This window comes from Mustela nigripes, chromosome 2, assembly GCF_022355385.1.
Source record: "Mustela nigripes isolate SB6536 chromosome 2, MUSNIG.SB6536, whole genome shotgun sequence".
NCBI lineage: Eukaryota > Metazoa > Chordata > Mammalia > Carnivora > Mustelidae > Mustela > Mustela nigripes.
Window position 1 is genome coordinate 62,928,783 of NC_081558.1, and position 8,515 is coordinate 62,937,297.

Sequence of the window (8,515 nt, forward strand, 5' to 3'; positions counted from 1 at the left end):
GGTGCTTGGATTTTTTACCTTATTATTTTTCTAATTCTTTTCTAATATATGCATTTTATAATATGTAATATATTCTTTATAATATATATGTGTTTGTATACACACACAATAAATTTCCTTGCAACAACTGTTTGAACTTTCCACAGTTCAAAATATTTATTTACTTATTATTTGTTTATTTATTAGAGAGAGAGAAAGAATGTTAAACAGGCTCCATGCCCAGCGCAGAGCCCAATGCAGGGCTTGATCTTACAATCCTGGGAGCATGATCTTACAATCATGAGAACATGACTAGAGCTGAAATCAAGAGTTGGACACTTAAATGACTGAGCCACCCAGACGCTCCCAAAATATTTTCTAATTGCAGTTTAGTTCTCCTTGGTCCATGGAAAATGTGTTCCTTAATTTCCAAGTCATGGGAGATTTTCTTTCTTTTTGTTACTGATTTTTTTTTATTTTTTTTACAGATTTGCTTACTTATTTAAAAGAGAGAGAGAGTGTGTGTGTGTGTGTGTGTGTGAGGGTGGGGCAGAGGGAGAGGGAGAGAAGTTCAAGCAGCCTCCCCACTGAGTGAGGAGCCCCACTCAGGGCTCCATCCCACAACCCTGAGATCATGACCTGAGCTGAAATCAAGAGTCAGACACTTAACCCACTGAGCCATCCAGGGTGCTTTGTTACTGATTTCTTAATTCCATTATGGTCATAGAACATACTCTATATGTTTTTTGTTTTTTGTTTTTTTAAATTTTTTTTTTTTAATTTATTTGACAGACAGAGATCACAAGTAGGCAGAGAGGCAGGCAGAGAGAGAGGAAGGAAAGCAGACTCCCTGCTGAGCAGAGAGCCCGATGCGGGGCTTGATCCCAGGACCCTGGGATCATGACCTGAGCCGAAAGCAGAGAGGCTTTAACCCACTGAGCCACCCGGGCACCCCTACTCTGTATGTTTTCAACCCTTTGAAATTCTTTGAGATATGGGTTATGACCCAGCATACGGTCAATTTTGGTGAATTTTTCATGTGCACTTGAAAAGAATCTAAGGGCACCTGGCTGGCTCTGTCAATGGAGCATGAGACTCTTGATCTCAGCATTGTGAGTTCGAGTCCCACATAAGGTATGGAGATTACTTAAAAATAAATTCTTGAAGGGCGCCTGGGTGGCTCAGTGGGTTAAGCATCAGAGTCCCGCATCGGGCTCTCTGCTCAGCAGGGAGCCTGCTTCCCTCTCTCTCTCTCTGCCTGCCTCTCTGCCTACTTGTGATCTCGGTCTGTCAAATAAGTAAGTAAATAAATAAATAAATAAAAATCTTTTAAAAAAATAAATTCTTGAAAAAGAGAATGTAGAACACGTTGTTAGAACTATTGTTCTCTATATATCAGTTAGGTCAAGTTTGTGAATCATGTGGCTCAAAATTTATATATCCTTATTTATATTTTGTTTGCGTATTCTGTAAGTGACTCAAGGAGATAAATTAAAAATCTCCATCTACAATGGTGAATTTGACTATTTCTAGTTCTGTCAGTTCTTTCTTACGTAATTGAGGGCTTGTTTTAGATACAAATTTAAGATTCATACTGAATTGGCTTTTTTATTGTCAATGAAGTTTGACCAGTGATTTCCCCACCTGTGCTCTCTTGTTCTTACCTTTTCCCTCCACAACAGAAACTACATAATGGTTTGAAACCTCTTGTTGCCTCCCTACTCCTGCAGGTTGGAGCCAGGACTCCTTAACAAGACTGAAAGCAGGGTGGGGGGGGTCTCTACCCTTATTTCCAGCCCCATCCAGTGCCCCCATCTGCCTCACTGCCTTGAACCCTCCAAAGCTTTGACACTCAACTTCTGTCTGTTCCCTAAACACACCCATCAGAGGTTTTCAGACCTCGGTGCCTTCTCCAAGGTGTTCTTTCTTCCTGAAATGTCCCACCTTCTTATCCAACTGGCAGAATCCCACTGATCCTAATATTTTGGTCCAGTTCTTGTCCCACCCTTTATGGGACCCTTCCTCTGCCCCTTTCTCCTCTGAGCTCCCACAGCAGTGTTCACATGCCTGCATTTCAACACTTATAATATCATATTTTAATCATATTTTTGGCTCTCTGTTTCTTCTAGACTGTAAGATTCTCTACATAAAAAAAAGAATATCTTAGTTATCTTTGTATTCCCAAGGCCCAGCTCAGTGCTGGCCATAGGTAGATAATTAAACACTGTTGAAAGAATGAACTGCTTAAAGAAAAGCAAGCTGAGTAAAAAGAGAAAGCCCTTCGGGACACCTACATGGCTCAGTCAGTTGAGCATCAACTCTTGATTCCAACTCAGGACATGATCTCATGATTATCTCTCATGAGATCAAACGCCTGTAAAGCCCGGCATTGGACTCCATGCTTGAAGGCGTCTGCTACTCTCTCTCCCTCTTTCTCTGCCCATCTCTCCACTCTAACATTCTCTCTCTCTCTCTCTCTCTCTCTCTCTCAAACAAATAAAGAAGACCTTTTTAAAAAATAGATAAAACCCTTTGGGAGAGACTCTGAAGGAGAGTTTTAACTTTCTCTGAGTTTTGGTTGTGAGGATAAAAATGACATTTCTACTTTTAGGAAACAAAACCCAAGTTGCCATTGATTGCCAGTAAATTTCCAATATCAATACTTCCCATTTTCCTAACTTACAGAGCTTAGAATTATCAGAGCATTACCTTAAAAAATAAATAAATGAAACTGTGTTTCCCGGTCTCTCTTGCAGAAAAGGGAGGCTATGTAACAGTGTCTGGCCAATGAGATACAAATGTACTTTGTGAGAGGTGGGGCTTCCGGAAAGATTTTTTTAAAGAGGAGCCGACTCAAATGGCCTATGGCTTTCACCCTGTGGCCTTCTCTCTTGCCTGCATCACAGGCAGAGGTCACAGCCGGAGATGCAGCAACCATCTTCAGAACCACCTTAAAGGAAAGACCATAAGATTGCAGAGAGCTCAGTTCCATCATCCCCCAGCTGCCACCCTTGAGCTGGGCTGCCTTCCTCAGGACTTCTTATTATATAAGAATTAAACACCAATTCATAGGAGTCACTACTTCTGAGGATTTGGTTATTTGTAGCTAACTCAACACTAGAATGAACAGTTCCCAGACCAGATGCCCCTAACCTAGGGTTCACACAGCTCTACATGTAGTTCAGAGGTTCTGAGAGCCCTGTGGTTAGCAGAATAATGTCCCGCATGCCCCCACACACAAATATGTTCACATCTTTATCCCCAAAAAGTGTGGATATGTTTCCTTACATGGCAAAGGGGAGTTTGCAGACATGCTTCCAGTTAAGGATTTGAGAGAGCAAGATTTTCCTGGATTATCTGCAAGGGCCTGATCTAATCATTTGAACACTTCTAAGTAGAGAACCTTTCCTGGAAGTCAAATAAAAAGATGTGACCATTCAAGTAAGGACAGGGGGATACTACATTGCTGGCTTTGAAAATGGAAGCAGGGGTCCACGAACTAAGAAATGTGGGCTGGAAGCTGGAAAAGGTGAAAATGGGTTGTTCCCCCAGAGCATCCAGAAAGAATAGTAGCCCAGCAACACCTCAAAGATAGTCTGGTGAGACCCGTGTCAGATTTCAGACCTCAAAACTGTAAGATAGTAATTGTGTTGTTTTAAGCCACTGAGTTTGTGGTACTGTGTTATAGCAGCAATAGAAAACTAATACACCCAGTGAAATTGTATGCAAAAGGGTATGTGTGGGTGTGTGGAGGTGTGTGTTGGTATGTGTGTTTCTTTTTTTTTTTTTTTTTTTTTTTAAAGATTTTATTTATTTATTTGACAGAGAGAAATCACAAGTAGAAGGAGAGGCAGGCAGAGAGAGAGAGAGAAGCAGGCTCCCTGCTGAGCAGAGAGCCCGATGCGGGACTCGATCTCAGGACCCTGAGATCATGACCTGAGCCGAAGGCAGCGGCTTAACGCACTGAGCCACCCAGGCGCCCGGTATGTGTGTTTCTTAAGGAAAGATCCATAGATTTCAAAAAATTCCTAAAATGGAATATAGCCTAAACTTCCATTTATAAAATAAGTCCTGAGGATGTCGTGGACAGCATGGTGACTGTCACTCCTAATATTTTATTGAGTCGGGGACAGGTGGGGCTTGGTAGGGAGAGATAAGTAGGTAGGGAGAGATAAGTCACTATGTGACTAGGTTTACATGGGGGCTATGGGATCAAAAATCCCAGAAATGCTAAGGCTTAAGGAAACCAAAGATAAGAGAAGAAACCAGACCACCCTTCCCTGGGCATCAGAGGTGGGGTCTTTTGATGGCAGTCACGGGGTGACTCAAAAAGAATGACCAGACCCCAAAGAAGAAGTAAGCCATTAAAGATGTTATCACCAGTCCTTACTCAAACCAAGACAGCACAAGAGTGATAAGGCCACAAGCTCCCTGGTCAGTTCTAAAGAAAAGACTGTGGGTGGAGGCCCACCTTGGCCACCCATTTTGGACCCCTCTCACTCTTGAGAGCTTTCTCTGTATCCCTGCTTAATGAAATTCCATCTCCTTGCTCACTCTCCTTTGTCCATGAGATTCATTCTTCAACTCCATGAGATAAGAGCCTGGCTCTCCTGCTTCATTATTGTATATTTGAAAGCTGCTGAGAGGGTAAATCTTCAAAGTTCTCATCACAACAAAAAATATCTGTAACCCCGTGTCAACTAGACTTATTGGGGTGATCATTTCACAATATATACAAATACCAAATCATTATGTTATATACTTGAAGCTAATATATTATGACAATTATACTTCAGTTTAAAAGAAAGGCACAGTAGTTGTGGTTTTTAAGATGTTATTTATTTGAGAGAAGAGAGAGACAGCACAAATGGGGCCCTGAAGGAAAGAATGCAGCTGAGCAGGGAGCCCAACACGGGGCTCGTCCCAGGACCCCGAGATCATGACTTGAGCCGAAGGCAAATGCTTAACTGACTGACCCATTCAGTCCCCCCAAGGTACTTTTTAGAAGGTCAGAAACCACTGATCCAAACCACACTGATTTCAACCTCTATAAACTAAATTTTTTAAAAATTGTAGCAGTAGTCATCCACAAAACACCACTTCCCAAGCCTGTTTGCACATCAGACCCCCTAAGCAACCATTGAAAAAAGCAGATTTACAAATACTACTGAGTCCAGTCTAGAGGTGAGGCCCAGGAATCTGCATTTCAAATACCTCTCAGAAGATTTACCAAGTAGCCAGGTTTGGGAAGCAAGATCCTACAAGAGATTCAGAATTCTGCTGAATTCTGAACGTGTGACTCCATCATAGGACAGGAGAAAAAAAACAGAATTTGGCTTCACATGTTGAGGATTTAAATCTCAGGTTTGACCAGCTGTAATCTTCGTAGGTCAATGAAGCAGGCAAGCTAATAAATGAATAACCTCTGGATGGGCTTCTTGGGACATTATTGTCTAACTGTAAAGTCTTAACATTTGTTATTCATATAATCTGACATCAAGCATGACCTCAATTTCCTGGTTGCCAGAACGAGCTTTCCTACAGAGACTTGATCTGAAGGATGAGTCTATAGGATGACTATTGGGGGACAGAATGTTTCAAACCTGGCCATACAGAATGCAGATATTTGCTACATGGGGGTGTGTCTCTTGGAAAGTGGAAACTCTTGTCAAATTTTCCAAGTGAAATGACAACTGGCTGCTCTTCCTTCCTTTTTACCCTCTCACTTCAAGAACTGATCTGTGAAAACTTCTCCGTTCACTCTGGTGCTTACAAACTGAACAACAAATGATCAGCTTACCTATCATTAGCTTTTTCCACACTCTGCCATCAATTTCTCTAAGGCAAACTTGGCTTCCTCCCAGAGCTTCAGAAAACTTGAGAACATCCATATCACAACAATGCAAAAACAAACAAACAAACAAACAAACAAACAACAACAAAACGGTTTGCCCTCACTCCCTCCCTGATCCAGACACAGAGGAATAATGTACTGATATGATTAAACGTCCCAATGGAAACATCGATTTCTCCTAAACTTTGAAAAGTCGGAAGATTTATGGGTCTATTTCTCCTCTTCTTTTCTCTTCCATTTTTTTTTCTTATAAATTCATTATTTCCTAACTGTGTAAATACTAGATCTAAAGTTAGGTACTTTTTTGTAGGCTTTTATTACAAGCTAACGGACTCAGTAATCTCCACATTTGGAATATGATTTTTTTCATTACAAAACCTTCAATTATGACAAAAAAATACACATAGTTCTTCTAGTTGAAAAGAAAAGCCAAGTATTTTCAGGCCCTATTTTGAGCCATACCTTTGCCCAGGATCTCTTTTCCTGGAATGAACTCCCTGGTCTCTGATGGGAAATACTGATTCCTTCCTGCTGGAGTGATCCAAACAGGACTCTGGAGCATCTCCCTCGGCCCCTCCTGGTGACCGTTCACACTTCTGGTGTACCATAGCAAGGTGCTAAGAGGGTGAGGAGGTCCAGTCCGCAGCAGGGATTATGGGTGCTGTTTTGCAAAGTGCTGATGGGAGTGCAGACAATGAGCAGGACAGACCCTGCTGTAAGCTGATGGTACAGCCAGCCCTAAAGCAGGTGCATTTACTATGCCTCTAACACTGCACCAAGCATTTCACTGACCCTTTAATCTCACTTAAACCACATAGTGATCCAATTAGGAAGATGCCAGCTAAGGCTTGATCTCAATTACCAAACTGCTGGGGTATGTTTCTGAATTCAGTTTTTTTTTTTCCAGAGTTTATAAGATATATAGCCTAATCACCATATGTTATACTCCTAGCACATAAATCAAACATATAATTAAGCAGCAAAATGTATGAATCACACTGTGATTGGCAGAATAGTGGCCCCAAGGATGCCTTAGTCTCCAAAACCTGTGAATATCTTACTTTCTGCAAAAGGGACTTTGCAGAAGTGATTAAGTTCAGGATTTTTTTTTTAAGTTTTATTTATTTATTTATTAGAGAGAGAGAGCACAATGAAGTGGGAAGGGGAGAGGAAAAAGCCAACTCCATGCTGAGCAGGGAACCCGAGATGGAACTCGATTCCAGGATCCTAAGATCATGACCTGAGCCAAAGGCAAACATTTAACTGACTGAGCAACCCAGGTGCCCTAAGTTCAGGATATTGATATGGAGAGGATCTCTATATTATCCAGGTGGGCCCAGTATAATCCCAAGGGTCTTTTTAAGAGAAAGAAGGAGAGGCAGAGCCCAAGAAGATGATAGGGTCGCAGAAGCAGTGGGTGGGGCCACCAGCCCAGGGAAGCAGGCAGCCTTAGAAGCTGGAAAAGAGGGCAGAGAAATGAGTCTCCCTTAGAGATTCCAGATGGAAGGCAGCCTTGCTGACTCATTTACACTTCTGACCTCCCAAACTGTAAGATTATAAATCTGTATTGTGGTAAGCCACTAGATTTGTAGTAATTTGTTACAGAAGCAACAAGAAACTGATATACTGTAGTAATGTATCATTTGAGGTGAGGTTTTGCCACCAAATTATTTTTGAGAAACTTTCAGTTTTCTGAGGTTTTTTTTTTTTTTAATATTTAGGATTGAAAATCTGCTTTCCCACCCCATCCTCATTTTACACATGGGAAATATGAGGCAGAAAGAGGTTAGGGAAAATATAGATATTAGTGACACTCTTAAAAGTTTTCTATTAAACAAGAAATTCTCTGTAAATATGAGCTAGTTCCCATTTATTATTTTGACAAATATTTGGGTACATTCTATGTGTAAGACACTGTGCAAGGCTCTGGGGATTTAAGAATGAACAAAATACTAAAAGTGTATTCTCTCATCGAGCTTACTTTCTACTGATAAACAGTAAATAAAGTATATAAGTAATTATAGAAAGGGTATCAGACAGTGTTAAGTTTTATGGAAAAAAATAAAGCAGGGAAGAGATAGTGGAGGCAAGAGTAGCAATTTTAAAGATTTTATTTATTTATTTGACAGAAATCACAAGCAGGCAGAGAGGCAGGCAGAGAGAGAGAGGGAAGCAGGCTCCCTGCTGAGCAGAGAGCCCAATGTGGGACTCGATCCCAGGACCCTGAGATCATGACCTGAGCTGAAAGCAGCGGCTTAACCCACTGAGCAACCCAGGTGCCCAAGAGTAGCAATTTTAAATCAGACAGTCTGGAAGAAGCCATTAAGAAGGGATATTTTACGATGTCTATTTTAGTTATTCTTATTATAATAAGATATATATATATAGGCAGGCCAAGAAAGGATTTTGTATATTTCTCAGTAATTCTTCTTCCCTGCTTAGAATTCACCAGTCTTCCCACCTCTGAAGATTGGTATCTTTTCTCAGTTCTAGAAAGGTCTCAGTTATTATTCTTTGAATGTGACCCCTTTGGTTTTATGTATTCTCTTCTTCTGGAACTTTAACTTGCTATATTTGTTTTAGACCTTCTTTCTCTATCATCCATGGGTATAAGCCTCATGTTCACCATCTTTTTGCCCTTTAGGCTACATTCTGATTAATTTCCTTAGCTGTGTTTTCCAG